Source organism: Puma concolor, chromosome A2, assembly GCF_028749965.1.
Source record: "Puma concolor isolate L17-30 chromosome A2, mPumCon1.1.hap2, whole genome shotgun sequence".
NCBI lineage: Eukaryota > Metazoa > Chordata > Mammalia > Carnivora > Felidae > Puma > Puma concolor.
In genome coordinates, this window is record NC_141668.1 from 154,282,187 (window position 1) to 154,309,624 (window position 27,438).

The window sequence follows — 27,438 nt, forward strand, 5'->3', positions numbered from 1 at the left end:
TTTCAACGTTTATTTATTTTTGGGACAGAGAGAGACAGAGCATGAACGGGGGAGGAGCAGAGAGAGAGGGAGACACAGAATCGGAAACAGGCTCCAGGCTCTGAGCCATCAGCCCAGAGCCTGATGCGGGGCTCGAACTCACGGACCACGAGATCGTGACCTGGCTGAAGTCGGACGCTTAACCGACTGTGCCACCCAGGCGCCCCGATGCTTTATTCTTTATCCTTTACCCCAGAGAGTCATAGAGGCCACAGCATCAGGGGAAGAACCTCAGAGGGAGTAACCCTGAACTCAAAGAGAGAGCTCCAGGACCAGGGACACAGCCTGGGCAAAGGCATAATGGCCAGTAGTGGCCATGTGAAGAGACAAGAGGGGAATAGTAAGTGTTGGAAGCAGTGACGGGACGGGGGGGGGGGGGGGGGGGGAAGGAACCATGGTCCTCAAGAGACTCAGTGGGGACTCAGAGCAGAAACAGGGCTTGTTTGAAGTCTGAGCAGGGCAGAGAAGGTAGATGGGTCAGAAGGTTGGGGGAGTGGAGGGATTCCCAAACACCAAGGGAGCCGAGGACAGAACAGCCTTGCTAGGACATTTCACGGCACGAGGGGTATCAGAGACACTTAAAGAAATTCAAATGGAGAAAAAAAATCTCTTAGAGTCAATGACCAAACTTTAATTTTCTAAATGACCCATTCACACAGTTGACTAAATTTACTGACTTGTCCAAAACATATATCATGTCACGCTGTGGGATGAGGGGAGGAGTGGAGTCATGGGGTCTGAGAATGTTAGAGGGACCAGGCCTCCAGGCACCCCAACCTTCCCTGTGTCCTCAGCCTCCCTCTGTCTCCCTCTTTCAGGTTCACCATTCTAGATTATGTTTCTGGGACACCAGGGTGGCTCAGTAGGTTAAGCAGTTAAGCACCTGACTCTTGGTTTCGGCTCAGGTCATGATCTCACGGTTTGTGAGTTCAAGTCCCACATGGGGCTCTGCACTGATGGTGCAGAGCCTGCTTGGGATTGTCTCTCTCCTTCTGTCTCTCCCCTGCTCATGCTCTCTCTCTCTCTCTCTTTCTCTCTCCCTCTCTCTCAAAATAAATAAAACTGAAAAAAAATAGATTATGTTTCCATGTCTGCTCAAATTGATTATAAAGAGAAATAAAAGCAGATCTAGTAAAATTGCACGTAAGTCTTCAAAATATTCAAACCAACTCCTGTAACGTGCTCTAAATGGTATAAAATGTTTGAAGAACTGTTTTGGTTGATACACTTGCTAGATTCTGTGAATTGCTTAGTCTGAAAAATAGAGCAGTGTTCTTAAGATACTAAAAGAAGGCACATCAGAAAATTATTCAGTGGGGGCACCAGGGTGGCTCAGTTGGTTAAATGTCCAACTTCGGATCAGGTCATGATCTCACAGTTTGCAAGTTTGAGCCCCGCATCAGGCTCTGTGCTGACAGCACAGAGCCTGGAGCCTGCTTTGGATTCTGTGTGTGTGTGTCTCTCTCTCTGCCCCTCCCCATTCATGCTCTGTATCTCTCTCTCTCTCTCTCAAAAATAAACATTAAAGGAATGCACTTGGGATGAGCAGGTGATGTATGGAAGTGTTGAATCACCATATTATACTAATAACTAATATCATACTGTATGTTAACTAATTGGAAGAAAGAAAGAAAGAAAGAAAGAAAGAAAGAAAGAAAGAAAGAAAAGAAAGAAGGAAGGAAGGAAGGAAGGAAGGAAGGAAGGAAGGAAGGAAGGAAGGAAAGAAAGAAAAAGAAAGAAAGAAAGAAAGAAAGAAAGAAAGAAAGAAAGAAAGAAAGAAAGAAAGAGGGACACCTGGGTGACTCAGTTGGTTAACCATAAGACTCTTGATTTCAGCTCAGGCCATGATCTCACGGTTTGTGAGTTCGAGCCTCAAATTGGGCTCTGTGCTGATGGTGAGGAGCCTGATTGGAATTCTCTCTCGCTGTCTCTCAAAATAAATAAATAGACCTAAAAAATTTAAAATGAAAGAAAGAAAGAAACAAACAAACAAACAAAGGAAAGGGAAAAAAAGGAGAAGAGACAAGAAAAGAAAAGAGAAAAGAAAAGAAAAGAAAAGAAAAGAAAAGAAAAGAAAAGAAAAGAAAAGAAAAAAGAAAAGAGGATCCTCTGCTCCCCAGAGGTAGAACAGATGGGATGGGCTCTGGGGAAGTGGGTTCTGATGAAGACCATGCCATAAAGTGGTTAGGGCATGGATGTTGAAGCCAATGTGCCAAAGTTCAGGTCCTCACACTGCCACTTACTTGCTGTGTACTTTTGGGCAAGTAGCTACCGAACCTCTCTGTGCCTCCATTTCCCTCTTTGTAAAATTGCCTTGGAAAGTACTGACCTCAGGTAGTTGAAAGGATGAAGTCTGATAAAGAAGTCAAAGCAGATTAAGAACTTGGAATGTGGCTGGCCCATAACTGATGCTTTGTTATTATCAACAATGAGAGGAGCTACCCCCAAGGGTTGATCAGGACCTTAGATTCTGGGGCCGGGAAGATCTATGTTTGAATCATTGGTTTACCTCTCACTAGCTATGACTTTTCTTGGGAAAATTCTGCCCTGGTAGGCACGCTCAGCAGCAAGTGAGTGTGAACCCAACTCACGTTGCCTCAGGCATAACTGAGAAGCCAAGCTGTAGAACTGGTCCATCTGCATGCTGGCTCCATTTTCCTGCAATATCCTTGGCCCTGTGCTTGCTTGGAGATGGAGGAGGCAGAGAGCAAAAGGAGAGTAGAGTCAGGATCTCAGAGGCTGTGGTAGCTAAGCCCTGAGATGGTCAGGTTGGGCTCTAGGCACGCTTCCCATGCCCACTCCTAACACAGTAAAGGATACCAGCCCAACAGATGGGAGCAGATGGTTCTGCAGAGGTTGGTGCAAGAGTGTTATCACCACCTCATCCCCAACTTTGGACCCCCACTTTCCCAGTCCTCCTCTATTCCCCCTCCCAGTCTGGTTGAGCCAGCTGTTCTCTGCCATCATGCTCTGCACTTAAAACCTGAACTTTGGACAAAGCCCAGGCTTACCTGTGTGTAGACACCTCCTTCAACCTAGCTCTGGAGCCCTGGATTTCTAAGCCATCGAAGCTAAGTGGTATAAGAGAACTAGCAGGAGCTGGGGCTGAGTGACCTGGGTTCTGATCCTGTTCCTTGCCCAACCTGCTGACCAACTATGTGAACTTAAGATTTTCACCAGCTACACCTCCTCCTTGTCTATGAAATAAAAAAATATTATACCTGCATGGAAGGTCATTCTCTTCTCCATGGAGGAATTCCTTCCATACGGACTTTGAGGTGAGGGATCAGAGACCCAGCCTCCATAGAGCCTTCCTTGCCTTCTGAGGGGGAAGGAGGTTAGCAGTGATCCCCTCCACACCTGCCACTTAGGACCTGCTCACTTGGAGAAGCCCTGATATAGCCCAGGCCACTGAAGACCCCTGGAGACCCACTTTTCAGGACCTCCCTCAAGGATGCGAACTCAAGGATGTTCATGAGGAGGCATGAGCCAAGATGCTCACTGAAGCTTTGTTGGGACTAGTTGGGAAACTAGAAATTATCCAAACATGTCTGTGGGGAATGGTATGTCCACTCTATGGCTACAGTGCAGCCATTTTAAGAAGAATGAAGTAGAGAGGTGCTTGGATGGCTCAGTCAGTAGAGCATGTGACTCTTGATCTCAGGGTTGTGAGTTTGAGCTCCACATTGAGTGTAAAGATTACTTAAAAATAAAATCTTTAGGGGCACCTGGGTGGCTCAGTTGGTTGAGCATCCGACTTCAGCTCAGGTCATGATCCCATGGTTCGTGGATTCAAGCCCCACATCAGGCTCACTGCTGTCAGCCTGTTAGCACAGAGCCCACTTCCAATCCTCTGACCCCTCTCTCTGCCCCTCCCCTGCTTGCTCTCTCTCAAAGATAAATATTTTTTAAATAATAATAAAAAATAAATAAAATCTTAAAAAATGATTTTCAATAAAAAATAAAAAAGGATGAGCTGGAAACTACCCAAATAGCCATCAATAGTAAAAGAATAACTATACTGTAGTATATTCATAGAATAGAATACTACTCAGGAATAAAAAACTCAACAAACTATAATTATACACAACAACATGGGTGATTCTCACAAACATCATGATGCATGAAGAAACTGGATGCAAAAGAGTATATACTTGGGGTGCACAGTCAGTTAAGTGTCCAACTCTTCATTTCCGCTCAGGTCATGATCTCACAATTTGTGAGTTCGAGCCCCACATAGGACTCTGCTGATGGTGTGGAGCCTACTTGGGATTCTCTCTCTTCCCTCTCTCTCTGCCAACTGGTGCACACACACACGTGCTCTCTCTCCCTCTCTCTCTTTCTCAAAATAAATAAATAAACTTTAAAAAAAGAGTAGGGGAGGGGTGCCCAGGTGGCTCAGTCAGTTAAGTGTCTGACTTCAGCTCAGGTCATGATCTCATGGTTCGTGGGTTCGAGCCCATGTCAGGCTGTGTGCTAACAGCTCAGAGCCTGGAGCCTGCTTCGGATTCTCCCTCTCTCTCTGCCCCTCCCTCACTCACACTCTGTCTCACTCTATCAAAAATAAATAAATGTAAAAAATATATATATTAAAAAAAAAAGAGTAGGGGTGCTTGGGTGGCTCAGTTGGTTAAGTGTCCAACTTCGGCTCAGGTCATGATCTCATGGTTCATGGGTCTGAGCCCTGAATTAGGCTCTGTGCTGACAGCTTGGAGCCTGCTTCAGATTCTGTGTCTTCCTCTCTCTCTGCCCCTCCCCACTTATGCTCTGTCTCTCTCTCTCAAAATAAATATTTTTTTAAAAAAGAGTATCTACTGTATGATTCTATTTTCTTTTTTATTTTTTTTAACATTTATTTATTTTTGAGACAGAGAGAGACAGAGCGTGAACAGGGGAGGGACAGAGAGAGAGGGAGACACAGAATCGAAACAGGCTCCAGGCTCTGAGCTGTCAGCACTGAGCCTGATGCGGGGCTCGAACTCACAGACCGTGAGATCGTGACCTGAGCTGAAGTCAGACGCTTAACTGACCGAGCCACCCAGGCGCCCCGATTCTATTTTCTATAAATTTTAAAATCAGGCACCACTAGTCTATGGAGTTCAAAGTCAGGATCATGGTTATAGAGAAGGGGAACAAGGGGAACAAGGGGAACTCTGAGTACCAGTTACCCAAATGTGTTCACTTAGCAAAAACTCAGCAAGCTGTATACTTTCGATTATTGCATTTTTCATACATATATTTCAATTAAAAGTAGGAAGTTTCCAATATAATCATTAAGGGGAAGAGTCAAACTGCAGAATAATATGCGCAGATGATTCCATTTATGTAAAACATCAATCACCATAAAATAAGACCCCCTATTTCTTTATGTTCATCAAGGTATATAAACATCTAGAAAAAGATTAGAACAGGTATCCTCCCATTTGATGAATGAGGATTATTTCTAATGTGGAGATTGGGATGAGTGGGGCAGAGATGTAAGCTGTCAAAAAGATTTTAGTTGTACTGTGATTGTTTGAATTTTTATACGAAAAATATATCCTTTAACAATGTTTATCATTAAAAGAAGAGAAGAAGGAGAAAGAAGAGGAAAACCTAGAGAGATGAAATGTAGGAAGTACCTCTGGGGAGGACAGTGAGCAACTTGAAAAGACCAGATTCCCTGAAGGGCCAGGGTCTGCATGAGGAAGAGCAACGGACAGAAACAGGTGGAGTATGCACTTGACAAAGTGGAGCTACACAAAGGCAAGGGTTCCCTGTGGGTCCTGGCAGTAGCCCCATCCCACCTACTATGAGATTCTTTCTTCTATTCTTATTATGAAAAGAATCCATGAGGGGTGCCTGGGTGGCTCAGACAGTTAAGCGTCCATCTCTTGATTTCAGCTCAGGTCATGATCTCACGATCTCACGGTTCGTGAGTTTGAGCCCCACGTTGGGCTCTGTGCTGGCAGTGTGGAGCCAGCTTGGGATCCACGGTCTCCCTCTCTCTCTGCGCCTCTCCAACTTGCACTCTCTTCCTCTCTCTCTCAAAAATAAATAAACTTAAAAAAAAAACAACATTTCCTAAATCTTTGGTAATTTCCACTTTCAGAATTTTGCTAAGTTATGAGATATAATTATATCATGGGAATTCATTGAATATGTCATTTCCAAATAAGATGAAATACTGAAACTTTAATTGCTAAACAAGTCTTGGTTTACTTACTTTTGACTTCTTATCACAGAGGAACTAAAGATATTTGGACCTGTTAGAAAACATGTCTTGTGCCACATTGAAAAATTATGCTATGGGGAAATGTATGTTTCTAGACATTATGAAATGTATTCATCAAGTTACCAATCTAAAGAATGCTGCTGTAACATATCATAATGGCTTACTTTTTAGTTCACAATTGCTTACTTCTTGATTTTCCCTAAAATTCAGATTTCTAAGGATTAAGGATTCCAAGTAATGTGTATAACTAAAACTACTAGCAATAGTAAGGGAACATCTCTGTATACAAAGAAAATAGGCTGTGTTTTTGGGTAAGCAAGGTATGAGGTATGGAGATGAATTTTTAAGGGAAATGAAAATAATTTTGTCCTAAAGTAAAGCTAGTGATTTCAGAATGGGAAAAAGGAGCATAAAGAACAAAATGGTATAGAAATTTGGCAAGAATTTTCCCTTGTGTAGTCAAGTTGGCTAAAATTGACTTGCTATTATAAGGATTTTTAAAACAAGCTTTAATAGCAATAGTATACTTGTGAACCTTTCTTTCATTGCTAAAAGGATGTAGTTTTGAGTATCGCTCTGCTTCTGATAAGAGATTGTGAAAGGTTTTTCTTTTCTTTTTTTAAAATTTTTTAATGTTTATTTATTTTTGAGACAGAGAGAGACAGAGCATGAATGGGGGAGGGTCAGAGACAGAGGCAGACACAGAATCCGAAGCAGGCTCCAGGCTCTGAGCTGTCGGCACGGAGCCCGACGCGGGGCTCGAACTCACGGACCGTGAGATCATGACCTGAGCCGAAGTCAGAGGCTCAACCGACTGAGCCACCCAGGCGCCCCAAAAGGTTTTTCTTTACCTTTTAAGTAATCTGGCTAGAAAGCAAGGAATTTGTGTTTTCTCAAAATAATTTCCTATGCTTCATGTTGTCTTTGTCTAGTCTTTGATTACCTAAGAAAGTTGAATCTTCCCTACTAAGAGCTAAAGTCTTTTTTTTACAATTATGTAACTTTCTATATTTGCCTACAAAGTCTTTTACTGTCATTTTGGTTAAATGTATAACTAAGTAGGGGCGCCTGGGTGGCTCAGTCGATTAAGCACCCAACTTCCGCTCAGGACATGATCTCGTGCTTTGTGAGTTCCAGCTCCATGTTGGGCTCTGTACTGATCTGTGCTGACAGCTTGAAGCCTGGCGCCTGTCTTTGGATTCTGTGTCTCCCTCTCTCTCTGCCCCTCCCCTGCTCATGCTCTGTCTCTCTGTCTTTCTCTCTGTCTCTCTCAAAAATAAATAAACATTTAAAAAAAACTTTAAAAATGTATAACTAGGTATTGTTTCACAGTGACTTATAATCCTATTTAATCAAGCATCCAAAAATTTTGATATTTTTTACAAATTCCCCCCCAAAATCAAATTTCAAATGAAGACTTGTTGACTTCAAACTAACTTTGAGTTTACCTAGAAGGTCCCTGGACCATCTTAAGAGATCTGTTTTCTGGGGAGCCTGGGTGGCTCAGTCACTTAAGTGTCCGACTTTGGCTCGGGTCATGATCTCACGGTCCGTGAGTTTGAGCCCCGCATCAGGCTTTGTGCTGACAGCTCAGAGCCTGGAGACTGCTTCGGATTCTGTGTCTCCCTCTCTCTCTGACCCTCCCCTGTTCATGCTCTGTCTCTCTGTCTCAAAAATAAATAAACATTAAAAAAAAAGAGATCTGTTTTCTCTCCTTATAAAAAGAGATACATTAAAATAATTAGACATATTTGATATATTAAATGGGAAGCATTGTCAAGTAAGAAGTAATATTAAATCTTCTTTATGTTGTATTTGTATAAGTATATAAGTGTTTGAGAAATTGTATGAAACTTCTAAAATTCTGATATATCCTGGCAAAATGTTGTCAGTCATAAATCTAGATATCATCTTGAAATGTTGTATGTCACAGAAATAACCAAATTTCATTGTCAACTGCATTGTAATGAACTCTAATAAGATCTTTAACCATGGCCATTTTTAAGTCTTTTGTTAGTTACAGCTATTGTTTTACTCTGAAGCTTTTGCCAAAGTGCTTCATCTTCAGTGAGATTCACGGAAAGGACTCTGACAAGTACAGGTTTGTGATGACATTCAGATCCTACCATTGAACAGATGAGAATGTACAGAACTCAGGGGCACCTGGGTGGCTCAATCCGTTAAGCGTCTGACTTCGGCTCCTGAAGTTTGTGAATTCAATCCCTGTTTCGGGCTCTCTGCTGTAAGCACGGACCCCACTTCAGATCCTCTGCCCCCCCTCCCTGCACCCGCTCCCTGACCCTTCCACAGCTTGCACTTTCTCTCTCTCAAAAATAAAAACATTTAAAAAAATGTTCAAAACTCTAATGGAGAAACTGATGGCTTCATAAAACTGCTAACAAAAGATCGAGATCAATAAGAATTAATTACATGAAACTGAACAGATGAGACATTGATGAAATATTCATCAATGAATATAATGAAATATATGAATAATGAATATGAAACATTCATTATTTATGAATTTTTGTTTTGCTGTCTCCAGATTTAAAGAAACCTCTTCTCTTAAGCTATATATGACTTACAGCAATTTGGTAAAGTATATCTTTATGAACAAAGAGAAAACAACTACTCTTTCTCCCTGCCCAATAATTCCAAAATTAGAAAACTCTCAGTGAGTATTCTTATTTTTATGGCAATATAGTTATTTGCATAAGCTCAACAAGAATCTGTTCTCCTTAGGGTGCCTGGATGGCTGGGTCTGTTAAGCATCTGACTTGGGCTCATGTCATGATCTCAAGGTTTGTGGATTCAAGGCCTGCATCAGGCTCTCTGTCCCCCTCTCTCTCTGCCCCTCGCCTGCTTGTGTTTTCTCTCTCTCTCTCTCTCTCTCTCTCTCAAAAATAAACATTAAAAAAAAAAAAGGAGGGGCACCTGGGTGACTCGGTCAGTTAAGCATCTAACTTCGGCTCAGGTCATGATCTCACCATTCATGAGGTCAAGTCCCACATTGGATGAGCTGGAGCCTTGCATCAGATGAACCTCACTTCTTTCTCCCACACTCTCTCTCTGCCCCTCGTGGGATTCTCTTTCTCTCTCTCTGCCCTCGCTCACTTGTGCCTTCCCTCTCTCAATTAAAAAAATACAGAATTTGTTCTCCTTGTAATAGGACACATTTGGAAATATTGGTTATATTACCAGACTTTGACTGCAATGTCATATTTCAGAGAAATGTATACAGATTCAGATATGACCAGACAGCTTTAAGAAACTAAGGTTGACTTTATGGAGCTAATAAAATTTGGAAAAATCAGCCTGGTACCTTGCTTACAAAGTTCTAGGCAGCCTTACCAGGTGAGCAAGGGCAATCACTTCCAGGTACGCCCAGGAACGCCAGGATATTTGGGGGAAATCAAGAAGACAAGAATTCACCCAATTTATAGGTATTCCAGGTGAAGTCTGACAGCAAATTCTTGGCTTGGCTTCTTAGCCTGGAGAGACTTTTAAAAGGTTAATCTGAGATTTCTTATGGAAAGTTCCAGGAGCGCCTGGCTGGCTCGATTGGTAGAGCATGTGACTCTTGATCTCAGGGTTGTAAGTTAGAACCCCACATTGGGTGTAGAGGTTACTTAAAAATTTAAAAATCTTGGGGCACCTGGCTGGCTCAGTTGGAAGAGCATGTGACTCAGGGTTGTGAGTTCGAGCCCCACGTGGGCTGTAGAGATTACTTAAATAAATACAACTTTAAAAAATGGTAATAATAAATCATAAAATTTAAAAATCTTTAAAAAAAGAGAGAGAAAAGTTCCAGCAAAGTGGACTTAAAAGAGCATATAAGGTCAATCACTGTTCTTGCTGCACTTTTGCAAATAATCAGGCCAATTTTATTGAAATTAGACTTAATTTGCAAATAAATTAGTCTTATTATGCTTATCTTTGCTAGAAATGGGGGTGATTGTAGAGAAAAGTTACATTTCAATAGAAACTATAATACACACTTGTGTATATTAGATTCTAGTTCTGTTAAGCATCTTTGAAGTTTGGTTTTTCTACCTGTAAACTAGACTGGATTTCTTCTTATTTTTTCCAATATCTGGCTGCAAGTCTCCAGACTAATGCTTCCAATTTTTCTCCCATCCTTCCGAGTTGAACTCACTGAGAACTAGAACTGTTCTTTTCTTAAAGGCACACAAGCTAAAATGGTACATGATATAAGCTTCAGAGAAATCATTAAAATAGCTCATATATGGACAATCTTGCTGTTACTATGGGCTACTCAGAAAGATCTCCAGATCTCCCCCACTTGTGCTCTCTTTCTCTGTCTCTCAAATAAATGAAATTTTAAAGAAATTTTTTAAAAAAGAAAGAAAAATCTCCAGAGACATTCACACTACAAACCAGGAAAATCATTCAGATTGCCACTGCCTGCCCTCACTCCCTCTGAAGATGCTTCAAGCCCAGCACCTAAAAGCATCTCAACTGGCTGCCTTCAGAACTCAGAACCTGGGATTATAATTAATCTGCTCCAATTATTAACCATTTGCTATTGTTGTTGTTATTTCCATAGAAATGCCTCTTGTCGGGGCGCCTGGGTGGCGCAGTCGGTTAAGCATCCGACTTCAGCCAGGTCACGATCTCGCGGTCCGTGAGTTCGAGCCCCGCGTCAGGCTCTGGGCTGATGGCTCAGAGCCTGGAGCCTGTTTCCGATTCTGTGTCTCCCTCTCTCTCTGCCCCTCCCCCGTTCATGCTCTGTCTCTCTCTGTCCCAAAAATAAATAAATAAAAAAAAAACGTTGAGAAATGCCTCTTGTCAAGTAGGCATTTGCTTGCTCAATATAGGTCTAATTTGGTGAACCCACCTGTATCACCACCTCCTGAAATAAACACAGCCTTCTAACTAAACTGACCTATTCTCAGGACTAAGAGACTGGTTCAATATGATATGGACCAATCCACCAATTCAAGACAGCTTCAAACCTATGACACGGGATGGCCCAAAATATCAACATTTCCACAATATTGCCCAAATCCTTATGCAGATTCCCAGGGCTCCCAAGATCACTGACTTGCTTTCATGGCTCTTGGCAAGACCCTTCAAGCTTGGGACGTGGTTACAGACTGGATTTCAGACTACTGCCTGTATAATTATTATAAAATTTGCTACTATAATCCTACTTAGATGTGTGCTTTCTGAGTTATGACCCCTGATTTTTAGTTCATCAGCTACCCAGGCAGTTAATGTCTTCACCATTGACTCTGATGCCTTGGCATTACAGGGTGGGTTGTGGTGTTAACCCTGACCATTGGTGGTGGTGTTTTTTTGTTTTTTCTTTCTTTTTTGTAATGCAAGTACCTGATTTAAGCTTTGATTACCTAGGAATCCACTTTAAAGAGGCATCCATTCCAGATGGCTACCTTGAAGAAGCACAAGGCCAGCCACACCACAAGATAAAAAACCAGGCCACCTCCCCTCCACTGACACTTCTTTGTTCTAGAGATCTTGGTAGATTTTGATAACTGTCCATTTGGGCTACTTGCTTTTCCTCTTTCCATGCTTTAAATTCCTCCTCTTATATTTTGTTTGTTTGTTTGTTTATTTATTATTTTAGAGACAGAGACTGCAAGCAGGGGAGAGGAGCAGAAGGAAAGAGAGACAGAGGGAGGGAGGGAGACAGAGAGAGACAGACAGACAGACAGAGAGAATTTTAAGTAGGCTCCACACTTAGCAAGGAGCCTGATGCAGGGCTCAGTTTCATGACCCTGGGATCATGACCTGAGCCAAAATCAAAAGTCAGACACTCAACCGTTTGAGCGACCTAAGTGCCCCTCTGTTCTTATATTTTAAATTCAGCAATAGAGAATGAGCCTCAGAAACCCTAGGCCCCCATTCTCTACCCCAATAAAAGCAGAACCCCAGCCTCTTGCTAGCTTTCTCTCATGCTCTCTCTCTCTCTCTCCCTACAACCTCGTTGTGTGGCCCCAAGTGTGTCATGTAATTTCCAGGTCTCATAAATAATAAACCTCTGTTTTTTTTCAAAGTTTCCCGAAGGTTCTGCTGAAGGGCATCTTGCTGTCATGATAAGAATCACAAGGGCTGGTCCAGACACAACATTGTTCATTGATAGGCTGGGACCTGCACACAACACTGACCTTTGAGAGTCCTGCTGAGATCACCCAGCAGAGGGCTGCCTTCCTGAAGACAGCTGGACTCAGAGCAGGCGGTGGCCACAATTTCCCCTTGTGGGGCTTTGGCCAAGGAGATGGTCTCACTAGGCCTAGCTCATTTCTCCTGGAGTCTCTGACACTCCCCAGCCTCCTCGCAATCTGCAGAAGGCCCACTGCCCACGCCTTAAATGGAACTACCACATCTTCCCACTTGCAAACCATCCCCCCCAACATCCGCTCCACCCGGTCACCTCCTTTTCCACACTGCCTGAACCCTACCTCTGCAAAGCCCTCACCATGTCTGCCTGTCCATCTCAGGGGCCATCGCCCCCACCAGCCAACCACAGGGTCCCTGTGTAGTCAGCTCTCTCGAGATGAACTCTGCCCACTGAAACTACTGGGATCCTTTTCTATATAAGCCGGCTGACCTTTATGGGGCCTGCCTCAGTCTACCATATGGTGTAACAATACTGACCCTCCCAAAGGAAAGATCTTGGGGGCTCAATCAGGCTGTCCATTAGAACTTTCTGTGATCAAGGAAATATATTATGTCTGTGCTATCCAATGTGGTAGCCATTAACCACACATGGCTATTAAGCACTTGAAATGTGGCTAGTGTAGCATCAACTGATTTCTTAATTTAATTGCCATTAAGTTTTATTTTTTTAATTTACCTTTATTTATTTCGAGAGAAACACGGAGAGAGAGTGGGGGAGGGGCAGAGAAAGAGGGAGAGAGACAGAATCCCAAGCAGGCTCCACACTGTCAGCACAGATTCCAATGCGGGGCTTGAATTCATGAACTGTGAGATCATGACCTGAGCCGAAATCAAGAGTCGAACACTCAACTGACTAAGCCACCCAGTGGCCCCTAATTTTCATTATTTTAAATTTAAGTAGCCACATGTGTATAGGACAGTAGCAGAGATACCTTTTTCCTTGGTCTCCTTGCAAAATGGTCTTCCTCCTTTATAGCTCCATATTCCAAGGTGTTTATGGCAAATGGATGGCCTTTGAGAACCCCAAAAAATATTAGCCCATGCCCACTCAGGCTCTTGTCAAGTCCACGTGGACTTGAGAGAGAAAAGAGCTCTCTTCCAGGACCACATTCTGTCTCATAAGTACCACTGACCTCTGCTCCATCCCTCAGAGAACAGGCCCCTCAAAGCTTCCAGAGAGATCCCCTGCCCATCTCCTTTCACCCCCAGAACACCCTCTGGGGCAGACAGGGAGGGTTGTGATGCTATTATCATTTCACAAATGAGTAAAGTGAGGCCGGCCCAGGGCAGGACAGAGCAACTCACCCAAGATACCAAGCTACTCAGAGACAGATGGAAGTAGGGCTGAGGCCCAGGTTACTCCTTAGCCTCTCCCAGCCTCAGCCTACCCTCTCACCCCCACCACTCCCCTCTGTGGGTGATGGGAGCAGGACAACCAGGAATCATTTTGAAAAAGGTAAGCTCTGACACTTATCATACAACCCAGAAATTCCACTTCTGGGTGTTTACCATCAAGAATGTGGGGCACCTGGCTGGCTCAGTCGGTAGAGCACACAACTCTTGATCTCACAATTGTGAGTTCAAGCTCCACACTGGATGTAGAGCCTACTTAAAAAAAAAAAAAAAAGAGGGGCGTCTGGGTGGCTTAGTCGGTTAAGCATCCAACTTCAGCCCAGGTCATGATCTCACAGTTCATGAGTTTGAGACCCCTGTCAGGCTCTGCACTGTCAGTGCAGAGCCGACTTCGGATCCTCAGTCTCCCTCTCTTTCTGCCCTTCCTACGCTTGCTCCCACGTGCGTGCTCCTTCTCTCTCAAAATAAATGAACTTAAAAAAAATAGGGACATACCTCCACACAAAAACTTGTATGAGAATGCACATAGCAACTTTATTAATAATAGTCAAAAACCAGAAACAAGCCAAACGCCCATTAGCAGACCCATCAAACTGTAAGACCCACACGACGGAATGCTACTGACAAGTAAAAAGGAAAGAAATGCCAGCATACTCATCACAAATAAACCTTACAGACATTATGCTCGGTGAAGGAAGCCAGATACCAAAGATCACCTACTGTATGATTCTATTCACATGAAATTTCCAGAAGAGGCAAAACTATAGTGGTAGGAAGTATACCGGTAGCTGCCAGGGGCCAGGGTTGGGAAGAAGAGATTGACTACAAAGGGGCTCAAGGGAATGCTTTGGGGCAATGAAAATGTTCCACATCTTGACTGTGGTGGTGGTTACACACTTGTAAATATTTGTCAGAACCCGTATCATTAATCTTAAAATTATGAATTTATACCACTATTTTAAAAGTTGTAGGGTAAGGGGGCACCTGGCTGGCTGAGTCGGTAGACCACGTGACTCTTGATCTCTGGGTTGTGAGTTCGACCCCCCCCACACTGGGTGTAGAGATCACTTTAAAAAAATAAAATATTTAGGGGTACCTGGGTGGTTCAGTCAGGCGGTTAAGCGTCCGACTTCGGCCCAGGGCATGATCTCGCGGTTCCTGAGTTTGAGCCCCACCTCGGGCTCTGCGCTCACAGCTCAGAGTCTAGAGCCTGCTTTGGATTCTGTGTCTCTCTCTCTGCCCCTCCCCCACTCACACTCTGTCCCTCTCTCTCTCTCTCTCTCAAAAATAAATAAAAAATTAATTAATTAATTAATTAAAACATTTTTAAAAATAAAAAAAATAAAAGTTGTAGAGTGGGGAGATAAGTGCTGGCAATGTGTGGGCACACCTTTCCAGGAAAGAGCGTTGTTCTCTCTCCTCAGCTCTCTGTGACAGCACAGCCCTGGCTCACATGAGTGGGCGCTTGAGCCCATCTAGAGATGGGAGAAAGGGCTGACTGTGAGGAAGAAGGGTAGTTCTGCGGTACCCCCTCCCTGCCCGCTTGGGAAGGCTCTGAGTGTTCCCAGGAAAGGGAGACCCAGGTCATACTCAGAGTAGAGCCCACCAACCTGGGGCTGAGGGCAAGCCCCTCTCTCCTCTGTGTTTCTGTTTCCTCATGTGTGAAATGAATGTGGGGGCCACACGGCTCAGAGTGTGTTCCATGAAACAGTGGTCATGCAAGATTCTCTATGAAAAGCGTCCCTCGTTCAAATAACTACATAAAACCTCCCTTGCTGGTTCTTGGATACTCACAATACACATTAACTTCTTAAAGGCTCTGAAGAGTCTTGCAGAAAAGGAACCTGTTTCACTCTGATTAATCCCAATTTCCTCAAATTTGCTCCTTTTTTCACAGAACTCAGAAACATCCTGGAAGGGCTGGGGCAGGCCTTAGAGTCTGGATTTTAGGCTTAAAGGATCAGGGGTCCAATCTCAATTCCCTCTGGGGCAGGCATTGCTCAGGGCTAGAAAGGGATAGGTCCTGGAAACCCAGCCCCATCCTCCCACCTGCAATTCCCCCCCCACCACACACACACAACACCTTGCCTAATGTGACCATTTGTCAATCAGCTAGTGGGCAGATGGTGCAAGGTGTTCTAACTCAACCAGGATGGAGGGAGCCACGGGAACAATTTCACCTCCCAGAGGCCAGGGATTGAGAAAGACTGGGACAGGGCAGTGATACCACAGGTCTAGTTTGTTGGTCTCTAGCTGCCTCCAGATACCAGCACAGTGTTTCCTCTCAGTGTATTAGAGGTCGGGGGCGGGGGGGGGCACAGCATCCAGTGCAAGCTGTAAGAAGAGCTCAGCTGCTACCCAGGACCTCTGATTTCTAGAGGGATGACCCCAGGAAAGCTCACAAGAAAACTTGGCCCTTTGGAATAAAGCCTTCCCACTGTGCTAGAACCTACTATGACTCCCTATTGCCCTAGTGTCCTCCATTCCCTGCCCGCTGCCTCTGACCTAACTCAGGCCTCATCACCTCTACCTGCTGGGGAATCACCTGTCCCAAATGTCCAGCACTGGGTACTCACACACAGTAGTGCACATGAGTGTGTTGTTGAAAAATGATCTCTGTGCTCTGGAGCTGAAATACAAAACATGGAGACAAAGTTTGGGATAAAGAGGAACAGCTGCTTTTTGCTTTGGCAGGCAAAGGAGGCTCTGCAGCAGGCTAAGGCCTTCAAAACTGCAAGCCTGCCCAGAGGAAGTGGCTAGGTTTATAGGGAAATACAGGATCTGTCCAGTTTCCACTGGGATCGTGTACCTGCTGCCACCCTCCTTTGTCATGTCCTCAGGATGGAGTTCCTGCAACAAAAGGCCAGGAAGGGGGGTACCTAGCTGGCTTAGTCAGTGGAGCATGTGACCCTTGATCTCAGGGTTGTGAGCTCAAGCCCCACACTGGGTGTAGAGATTACCAAAGAAAGTAAATAAAACTTAAAAACAGGGGTGGGTGCCTGGGTGGCTCAGTTGGTGCCTGACTCTTGGTTTTGGCTCAGGTCATGATCTCACAATTTCGTGGGATCGAGCCCCAGAGTCTGCTTGGGATTCTCTCTCCCTCTCTCTCTGCCCACCCACCTCAAAATAAATACTGAAATGAAATGAAATAAAATGAAGTAATGAAATGAAATGAAATGAAATAATAAAATAAAATAAAATAAAATAAAATAAAATAAAATAAAATAAATTTTTAAAAGGTCAAGAAGGGAGGAGGGGAGGTCTGCAGAAGAGAAGGATAAGGTTACTTTAAAATGAAGCTTTGGGGCGCCTGGGTGGCGCAGTCGGTTAAGCGTCCAACTTCAGCCAGGTCATGATCTCGCGGTCCGTGAGTTCAAGCCCCGCGTCAGGCTCTGGCCTGATGGCTCAGAGCCTGGAGCCTGTTTCTGATTCTGTGTCTCCCTCTCTCTCTGCCCCTCCCCCATTCATGCTCTGTCTCTCTCTGTCCCAAAAATAAATAAACGTTGAAAAAATTTTTTAAAAATAAAATGAAGCTTTGCTGGGGTGCCTGGGTGGCTCAGTCGGTTGAGCACCTGACTTTGGCTCAGGTCATGATCTCACAGCTCTGTGGGTTCGAGCCCCACATTGGGCTCTGTGCTGACGGCTCAGAGCCTGGAGCCTGCTTCGGATTCTGTGTCTCCCTCTCTCTGCCCCTAACCCACTTGCATTCTGTCTCTATCTCTCTCAAAAATAAATAAACATTAAAAAAAAAAATTTTTTTTTTTTTAAATAAAATGAAGCTTTGCTGGGGCACCTGGGTGGCTCAGTCAGTTAAGCTTCTGACTTTGGCTCAGGTCACAATCTCACAGTTCCTGGGATCTCACAGTTCCTGGGATCAAGCTCCATATTGGTTCTGTGCTGACAGCTCAGAGCCTGGAGCCTGCTAGAGATTCTGTGCCTGCCTCTCTCTCTGCCCCTCCCCTGCTCGTGCTCTGTCTCTCAACAATAAATAAATGTTAAAAAAAAAATTAAAATGAAGCTTTGCTAAAGCATTAGTGCAGCCATTTTGATTTTTGTTCAACTTTATGCTTTTAAGTGGTTTTTTTTGTTTGTTGTTGTTTTTTAACATTTATTTATTTTTGAGACTGAGAGAGAGAGAGCATGAACAGGGGAGGGTCAGAGGAAGAGGGAGACATAGAATCTGAAACAGGCTCCAGGCTCTGAGCTGTCAGCACAGAGCCTGATGCGGGGCTCGAACCCACAGACCGCAAGATCATGACCTGAGCCGAAGCCGGATGCTTAACCGACTGAGCCACCCAGGCGCCCCTGTTGTTTTTTTTTTTTAAAGTTTATTTATTTATTTTGAGATAGAGCGCAGGAGAAGGGCAGAGAGAGAAGAGAGAGAATTCCAAGCAGGCTCTGCACTGTGCCACCCCTGGGACTTGATCTCACAAACCATAAGATCGTGACCTGAGCAGAAGCAAGAGTTGGACACTTAACCGATGGAACCACCCAGGCACCCCTTGTAAGAGGTTTCAACTGTACTGTCACACATTCAGCATTAGCACAGGGGCAGGAAGGGGGACAGAGAGAAATCAGCAGTTCCCTGCTTTTCTCCAGTACACTTCATTTCAAATTTCTGAAAAGTATTCACACTATTTACTTTGTTCTCTCTTGCTAATGCCTCTGTGTGGTAGGCTGAGCAGGAATCATCCCTCCCATTTCCTTGAGGGTAAAACTGAGATCAAGAGTAGTCAAGAGGTTGACACAAGATAAAGGACAAGCTGAGAGACCAACGACATAAGTTTGGGGCTCCTGGCCCTGAGCAGGCCCCACCTTTCAAAACGCTCTGGAAACAATCCCCAGCAATTGGGGTGCATTTGGATTTTCACACGTGCTTAACTTCCAGCCCAAGTCGCTCTAATTATAGCTGCCTCTTTTGCCAGCAACATTCAATTTTTTTCCCAGAGAATATTCTCCTGGGAAACAAGCGCCCTCTGGCGGCTTCCTCGGGTGTTATGCCTATGCCCACCAGGTAGAAGAGTGGCAGAAAACAAGTCCTCAACCTTTTCGGGAAAGAAACAGGACCCTAGGGACCTGCCTCACTGCCCCACCCCCTGCCCCCACTCCCACCAAGCCATAAGTCCAATCCATCTTCCATGGCGGAAGGCGAGAGGAATGACAGTTTCTCAGAGGCCCTTTCTTTTTTTTTTTTTTTTTTTTTTAATTTTTTTTTTCAACGTTTTTTATTTTATTTTTGGGACAGAGAGAAACAGAGCATGAACCGGGGAGGGGCAGAAAGAGAGGGAGACACAGCATCGGAAACAGGCTCCAGGCTCCGAGCCATCAGCCCAGAGCCTGACGCGGGGCGAACTCACGGACCGCGAGATCGTGACCTGGCTGAAGTCGGCCGCTTAACCGACTGCGCCACCCAGGCGCCCCTCAGAGGCCCTTTCTAAACCTGCTACCTTCAGGGTAAAACTCATATTCTTAGTCTTCATCCATTCTCCACACATTCCTCCTCATCACCGTTAGCCAGGTTCCACACAGCGGCTGCATAAGAGCTTCTGGCTTACCCAGGAGGCCCTAGGCACTCTCTCTACACCCAGTTCCCACCCTTAAGGGTCCAAATGGCTCCTTCTATCATGACCTCTCTAGAGCCTCTCTTTTTAGGAGCAATTTGAGGTAGGAGGAAAATCTGGAGAATAGTGTCCTGTAACAAGTGAAGTAAACGTTTCTAGAAGGGAGTAGTCAACTGTATCCAGTGTTGTAATGGACAGTTTCTGGACAGAATAAGACAAGGCGCGCACATTGGTCACTAGATTCAGCAAAATGAAGATTCCCTGAAAAACTTGCCATATGCCATTTCCACAGAGTGGAGAGGATGAATGTCTGATTGGAGTGGGTTCAAGGCAAAATGGGAAGAGAGAAATTACAGACTCCTTTTTTTAGTTTAACTGTGAAGGGAAAGAATATAGCTGGAAGGGAAAGTGGTGTATCAAGGGAAGGTTTTATTTCCTATTTTTATATTTATCTATATAATTTTTTAAGTTCATTTATTTATTTTGAGAGAGACACAGACAGTACAGGCGGGGGAGGGACAGATAGAGAGGGAGAGAGATAGAAATCCAAGCAGGCTCTGAGCTGCCAGTGCAGAGCCCAAAACAGGGCCCGAACCCACGAAACCATGAAAGCACGACCTGAGCGGAAACCAAGAGTCAGATGCTTAACCTACTGAGCCACCCAGGCACCCCATTATATATATATATAATTTAATAACAATTTTATTATTGACAATAAACATTTCACCGATATATACCATTTACACAGAAAAGTGAACAAATCAGGAGCATGCAGCTCAATGAATTGCCACAGGGTGAACGCATTCATGCTACTAGCACCCAGCTTAAGAAACCATTTGACCTGTTCCCAAAAGTTTTCCTTGCATCCCCTTCCAGTTATCCCCCAGACCCCCTCCTCCCCAGACAACCAGTACCCTCACTTCTACCACCAAAGATTAAAAAGCAGGATTTCTATTTTTGTTTAATTTTTTAATATTTATTTATTTTGGAGAGAGAGAGAGACAGAGTGTGAGCAGGGGAGGGGCAGAGAAGGAGACACAGAATCTGAAGCAGACTCCAGGCTCTGAGCTGTCAGCACAGAGCCCAATGCGGGGCTTGAACTCAAGAACGCTGAGATCATGACCTGAGCCAAAGTCAGACACTTAACCTAGGGAGCCACCCAGGCGCCCCTGGACTTCTATTTTTTCAACATTGTATATCAGTGGAATCAACAGCATGCCCTCTTCTGCATCTGGCTTATGTTCAATATGGATTCTGAGATTCAGCCATATTGTGGGTAGTTCTTTCCTTTTATTGCTGTATGTGAGAACCCCCATTTACCCATTCTATTGTTGGTAGGCATTTGGGTCGTTCTGTGCTTGGGGCTAAAATGATAATGAAGCCTTGGACATTTAAGTGCTCTTTGATGTGCTTATGGGCCATACTGTACCTTCTGTGCCATCTCTTACCTTCCCAGAGCCTTCCTGTGGCTACTTCCTTACCTCCCACCTTTCTCACCCACACAACATGACCAAGACCTCCATTTGGCCACCTTCCATGACTCCCTTCAGGGCACATCTCAACCATGGACTGGCCACTCCCTCCCTTGTGGTTCCTTCCCCAGCCCCACCTTCACAGACCTCCTCTGCTACACACCCAGTTCTTCAACTCTGGTGCTCCCAGGACATGGTTTCCAAAACATTCTTTGCACACCCTCAATGGACTTATCATCCTCATGCTAATGAACCCCAAATCTCTCTCCTAGTGCCAAGCCCATATAGTACACAAGCACAAAATGAAACTCATCAAATTCCTCCAAGAACTGTGCTGCCTATTGTTGAAATAGTTACCATCCACCCAGTTGCTTAAGTCATTACCTAGGAATCATTCTAGACTCCTTCCTCCCCCTTCCCCCCTCAACTCTCAGTTATCAAAATCCAATGAGCTCTACCTCCTTCCCAAGGTCACTCCCTTCCTCCTATTGCTAAAGCCCCAGCCTTGGCTCAGGATATCACCCTTTCTCAACAGAACTGTTTGAACAGCCCCCACCTTGCAGGCTTCTCCACTCTCCCCACTGACCCACCCTGATCCCATTATCACTCACCATCTGCACCCTCCACTGTCCACAGGCCCAACCCTTTGGCAAGCTCTAGGTCCTAAGAGCTGACTCCTTCCTCCCACTTGGATCGCTCACAAACACTCCCTTGTGCCCATTCTAAGACTTGGCTAGAGCAACTCAGAAATAGTTCCCAAGAAGTGCTGTTGTACCTCCTAGCTTCTGAGGGCTCCTCCTCCTCCTTAGAAAGCACCCTACTTCACCCCACCCCAAATTCCCCTTTTCCGGGGACCTACACCAAGAACTATGCCAGCCTTCCAGCTTCGGCAGCAGCTCTAATCTCCTTTGGGAAGTGCCCCACCTCCTCCAGGCTTCCCCATCTCCATCTCCTCCCCTCCTCCAGGTCCTACCATCCCTGCACCAAGGGCAACAATTATCATGGTGATGATCCCATTATTGTAAGCCCCCTGAGGGTAGAGATTGCCGGCATTTTATTTCAAACCCTGGGTTTGTCCTAGTAAGCAATAAATAAATATTTGTTGAAGGCATAAATACAAGAATAGGGATGCTGAACCAAGTATTAAGCGCCCTGAACAGAAGCAGAGGGGAGAAATTTTTCAGATTTAACGGAGGAAAATATTTGAAATAGTGCTACTGGGCAGGGGAGGGCACCATGGACCTTGGGATCTGCCATAGCAGCGAGGCCTAAATAGTGTCTGGCTAGTGCTGGGGTGCTTGTGAGGGAAAAAGGAGATGGAGAAGGAGAGGAGGGTGCCTCACAGTAAAGGATCTGGTGTCCTGGGCCACAGGTTTTGGGCTTCAGCCTGTCACTGTTGCTTTTCAAATTATAGGTTGTAGGCCACCATAACATTTTGACATTAATCCTCATAACCAGGATTTTTTTTTAAGTGACATAAAATAAAATAGAAAATCGCTGTTATTACATGTAGTATGAATAAATGATGCAATGGAAACATTTTGCAATGTGTGTTCTGGACCGAGGGTCTAAAATGTATGGAAGCCCCTGCTTTAAGTGATATGGGAGGTACAGGAAGGGTTTTGAGCAGCGGGTGGGAGGAAGAGATCAGATTTGCATTTACAAAATCACTTGGGGCTAGGGGATGGGAGTCCAGATAGACCAGGGCACAGTGGGGAGGAAGAACTAGAAGATGATGGTGCCATTTCCTGCCAAGGGCACTGGGGAGGGTAATAGGTTTTAAAGGAAAGGGATGTGAACTTGAGGGGAGTGGAGCTGAATTGCCAGTGGGCCATTCTAGGTGGATTCAGATGAGGGGCTGGAACTCAGGAGGGAGATTCCTACTGAAGACAGGAACTTGGGAATAAAGCTGAAGAAGCAGTAGGAGTGGGTGAAACAGTTCAGGAAGCAGCCATGAAAAAATGGAGGGGCTCCTGCTAGAAAAGTCTGTCATTTTGGAGCAAACATCTAGCCATGGGACGACGTGGCCTGTGCTCAGAATATCATCCTGCAAAACTTGTTACCCAGCACAACACAGTACAAATACAAATCATGTATTAAAATAATGTGTGTGGTCCTCAATGTCCTTAAAATCCATATAGCTCAGTGGTTCCCCAACCTGGCTGTGTATCGGAACAATTCAGGGAGCTTTCTGAGTGTACTGATTCCAGGCAGGGCCCCACACTGAAACTGCAAAATCAAAATATCTAAGGGAGACCAGAGGATCTGTATTTTCAAAAAAGCTCCCCAAATTGGTGGCCATTAAAAAAAACAAAAATAAGGAACTCTCTGTAATAATGAACCAACTCCAAGATAATATAAAGTAGTAAAAAGCAATGTTCAGGACAATGTTTGTAACACATCACTGTCTGTGAAAAATCAAAAGTGTATATGGGAGAGGCAGGAAATGTTCAGTCAGTTGAGCATCAGACTTCAGCTCAGGTCATGGTCTTGCAGTTCATGAGTTTGAGCCCTACGTCAGGGTCTGTGCTGGCAGTGAAGAAGGAGCCTACTTCAGATTCTGTCTCTCTCTCTCTCTCTCTGCCCCTCCCCTGCTCATGTTTTTTTTCTTCTCTCTCAAAAATAAACATTTTTTTAAAAAGTATATTTTGGAGAATACATACTTGTTAGCATAGACACAGACTCCAGGAGGTACAAAAAACAAAACAAAACAAAACAAAAAAACCTGGCCACAGTGGTGACCAACAGGAAAGAAAACAGGGTAGCTGGGACAGGGATAAGAAGATTTATTCTAGGCCTTTTTGGGCACCACTTGAATTTGGACCATATAAACGGATGATCTACTCAACAAATAAATCCCCAGATGATTGTGATGTAGAACCAGAATTTGGGAACCTCTGATTGTAGGTACTCCTCACCTGACAGCATCTAAGACACTGGTTATACAGCCTCCTAAATAGCTCATTTCACCTTGGAAAGCTCTGTTAGTTCTGACCCTCCCTCTTAGTTTAAACTGAATCCTTCCAGCCTCTGGGAGGCTCCTGCAAATAAACCCAAACCTGCTACCAGTACAGTTGGGATAAAGGAGAATGGGCACATGTAAAACATTAAATCAGAAAAGGAATGTTTCTTTTTCCAAAGAAATGAAGTCTGATAAATTGATGGGAAATTATTTGGACTTCCTGTTTGTTTCTAACAAGGGAAATCCCTTCTCCAAACAAAATGAATAGGGCACTCCAATACCTAATGCAGATTTAAAGGCCAAGTTTCTGCTTGGGTCGCTCCCTCTGTTAAGTGGCTGACTCTTGGTTTCAGATCACATCATGATCTCACAGTTTGTGAGTTCAAGCCCCAAGTTGGGCTCTGAGCTGACAGCATGGACCCTGCTTAGGATTCTCTCTTCTCTCTCTCTGTCCTCTCCCCCCAGCCCCCACAGTGTGCTTTCTCTCTCCAAAATAAATAAATACACATTTAAAAATAAGTAAATAAAGTCAAGTTTCTGTGGTTGCCAAGGAGTGGCAAGGAGGAGACTGGAACCCTGCTGGGACATCTCACTGAGAGAAACAGTGTGGCCCACCTCTGTCAGGAACCACCTCTGTCAGGAGGCCCACTTCTCCCCCTCTGCATCACCTCCTCCCCAGTTGCCACCATCTCACAGCAGGACCTTGTGATCCCCCCCAAACTAGTCTCCCCAGCTCTACCACTGCTGCTCTGAAATCAATTCCACACTCTGCAGCCAGGGTTATCTTCTTAAAATGCAAACGTAGGGGCATTTCTAGCTCTCTGAAAGAAATAAATGTTTAAAAAAAATTTTTTTTTATGTAAATGTAAATCCCGTAGCCCTTGAGATAAAGTCCAAGTTCTGCAAGCCCTTGCAGAGTCTGGGCCTTCCTCAGCCTCTTCTCCCATTGTTCTCTGCTAAGCACAGGGGACTCCTTCCAGCCTCAGAGCCTTTGCTTAGGGCCTATCCCTCTGCCCAGAACACTCTCTCCCACCTCCTAAGGGCTTATCCTTCTGGATATTTCCTCAAGGACATACTAGATAAGATCAGATTCCCTTCTTAAACACTCAAAGCATTCATACTTTTTCTTTTGTATTTTTTCCCCCCACAGAGATCCCACTTTTTCTTTGTAGCATGTACTGAGGAGTCCCCTGAGCCAAGCACTGGCTGGTACTATAAGGGGGAAAGAAGGCAAAGTCCCTATCCTTTTAAGTTTATAGTCATTTGGGTAGACACACCTGATTAAATAATCACAGAAACAAATGTGAACATACGGTGCCTGGATGGTGGATGATACCAGGGGAAGATATCAGTTAGGATGTCTGAGAGTAGAGCTTTCTTGGAAAGGTGGATGTTTGCTGACTGAAGTGACAATGGAGGTGAGAAGGACACTTCAGGCAAATGTCCAGAGAAACACTGACCCTGTTTGGATCTGGCAAATTGGCAGGCTCTTAGTAGAGACTGAACCAGTGAGCAAAACGTGACTTGCCTCAAAGCAGAAGCATATTGGAACTCAGACCGGTCAGTTCAGTGCAGGTTTCTTCCCTTCCCCTACTGCTCCTCCTGGATTTTGGAGAACATGCCGACGTGAATGGGGGAAAGGGTTTGGTGACGTTATGCTTTTCCTTTTGCTTCAATTTCACATTTCTGACACATCATGTTTTTATTCCAGTACTTGGACTCGCTGGTGGAAATGCTTCAGTATGTTAATCCACTTGGGCTGATCTCATTCAGGCAATGTCTGCTCAGACAAGGAGGGGGAGCTTTCCATTCCTTTATTGGTCTCTGAAACAAATATGGATTGTATAGTTACAATGCACAAACATGCAAAAAACTTAAAATGTTGACAGTTGTGTCTTTGATGGCGGTAAAATTACACATGATATTTTAAATTGTGCTATCTGTATTTTCTAAGGCTACGGTTATTTTGTATTATTTGTATAGTACAAATCTTTGAAAGCAAAAGCTTTTTAAAGAAACAATTTAGGGATGCCTGTGTGGATCAGTGGGTTGAGCATCTGACTCTTGATTTTGGCTCAGGTCATGATCTTACAGTTTCAAGAGTTAGAGCCCCTTGTCAGTCCAGCTCTGTGCTGACAACGCTGACAATCCCTCTCTCTGCCCCTCCCCTGCTCACACTCTAGCTCTCTCAAAATAAACTTTTAGGGGCGCCTGGGTGGCGCAGTCGGTTAAGCATCCGACTTCAGCCAGGTCACGATCTCGTGGTCCGTGAGTTCGAGCCCTGCGTCAGGCTCTGGGGCTGATGGCTCAGAGCCTGGAGCCTGTTTCCGATTCTGTGTCTCCCTCTCTCTCTGCCCCTCCCCCGTTCATGCTCTGTCTCTCTCTGTCCCAAAAATAAATAAACGTTGAAAAAAAATTTTTAAAAAATAAAAAAAATAAAAATAAACTTTTAAAAAAGAAAAAAAACAAACCACTTCATTTAATTAATTTAATAGTTGGCCCTAAGCAGAGGTAAGGGTCATAATCTCCGCCAGACACCTAAATTAAATATACAGTGTAAAGCAGAGCGTTGGCTCTGAACATGCTGTCTACAGACAAGTTCTCTTTGCAGCCTGATCACTGTACCTATGGCCCTCTTATAAAATCATTCATTCTAGGACCTGCCACTGATGCAGGGGATATAAAAATAAATATGGTCACCTATAAAATGGGGACAATTCCTCCCTCAGAGTTGAAAGGATTAAATGAATTAATACCGATAAAACTCTTGGGACAGTGTCTGGCACAGAAGCACTATGTGTTAGCTGTTATTATATTTACGGCATTGCTATCTAGGAGCTCCCAATAGGGTAAGAAAGGGTAGAGAAGAAGGATTTGATTCTGGAAAAATACAGTACGAGCTTAAAATGGAGGTGAGTGGGGCGCCTGGGTGGCGCAGTCGGTTAAGCGTCCGACTTCAGCCAGGTCACGATCTCGCGGTCCGTGAGTTCGAGCCCCGCGTCAGGCTCTGGGCTGATGGCTCAGAGCCTGGAGCCTGTTTCCGATTCTGTGTCTCCCTCTCTCTCTGCCCCTCCCCCGTTCATGCTCTGTCTCTCTCTGTCCCAAAAATAAATAAAAAACGTTGAAAAAAAAAAGTTTTAAAAAAATATATAAAAAAATAAAATGGAGGTGAGCAAAGCATGCTGAGTCCCGCAGCCTGTACTGTGGGGTTCAAGTCTTGTATGGTCAGTTTGTGGCCAGCACTGCGCGCAGGGGCTCTAACAACCTGCTGCACTGGAGCGCTAGCGCTTGGTTGTCTGGGCCTGGAGTTCGGGGAGGCAGAGTCCAGTCTTGGGACATTCATTTCCTGCCCTCGTTACAAAATTGGGACCTGGAGGCCGGGGGCTGAAGAGAAGAGCTCACAGTACCGTTGTTATAGGTAGAGCCGAGGCTGGGCCCGGTCTGGCCTCCAGTGGCCAGGACGGCTCTATCCAACCCGCGCGTCCCTTCGGTATGCGGGGCGCCGGGGCCGGAACTACCGGCCTTGTGCCGAAGCCCGTAGGAGGTGCCTGGATCCCAGCGCGGGGTGGGAACTACGCTTCCCAGAATGCAACTGGGCAAGAGGGGCCTCTCGGCGCTTTCCGCGCCTCGCAGGTTCCGCTGGGAGTTTTCATTGACCTCTGAGCCCCCTCTCAT

General features: G+C 44.8%; 1 long non-coding RNA gene across 3 annotated transcripts; it reads right to left on the reverse strand.

The window, feature by feature from the left end:
• Window positions 1-2,113: 2,113 nt before the first annotated feature.
• On the reverse strand, window positions 2,114-25,894 carry LOC147583615 (uncharacterized). 3 transcript variants are annotated; one of them, XR_015248400.1, is made up of 3 exons: window positions 25,041-25,894; window positions 13,348-13,427; window positions 2,114-2,723 (listed from the first exon to the last, which is right to left on the reverse strand). It is a non-coding gene; the product is annotated as an uncharacterized LOC147583615 (long non-coding RNA). The 3 variants fall into 3 exon arrangements; XR_015248401.1 differs by lacking the exon at window positions 2,114-2,723 and adding an exon at window positions 9,160-9,744; XR_015248399.1 differs by lacking the exon at window positions 2,114-2,723 and adding an exon at window positions 9,160-9,753.
• Between the last annotated feature and the right edge of the window lie 1,544 nt (window positions 25,895-27,438).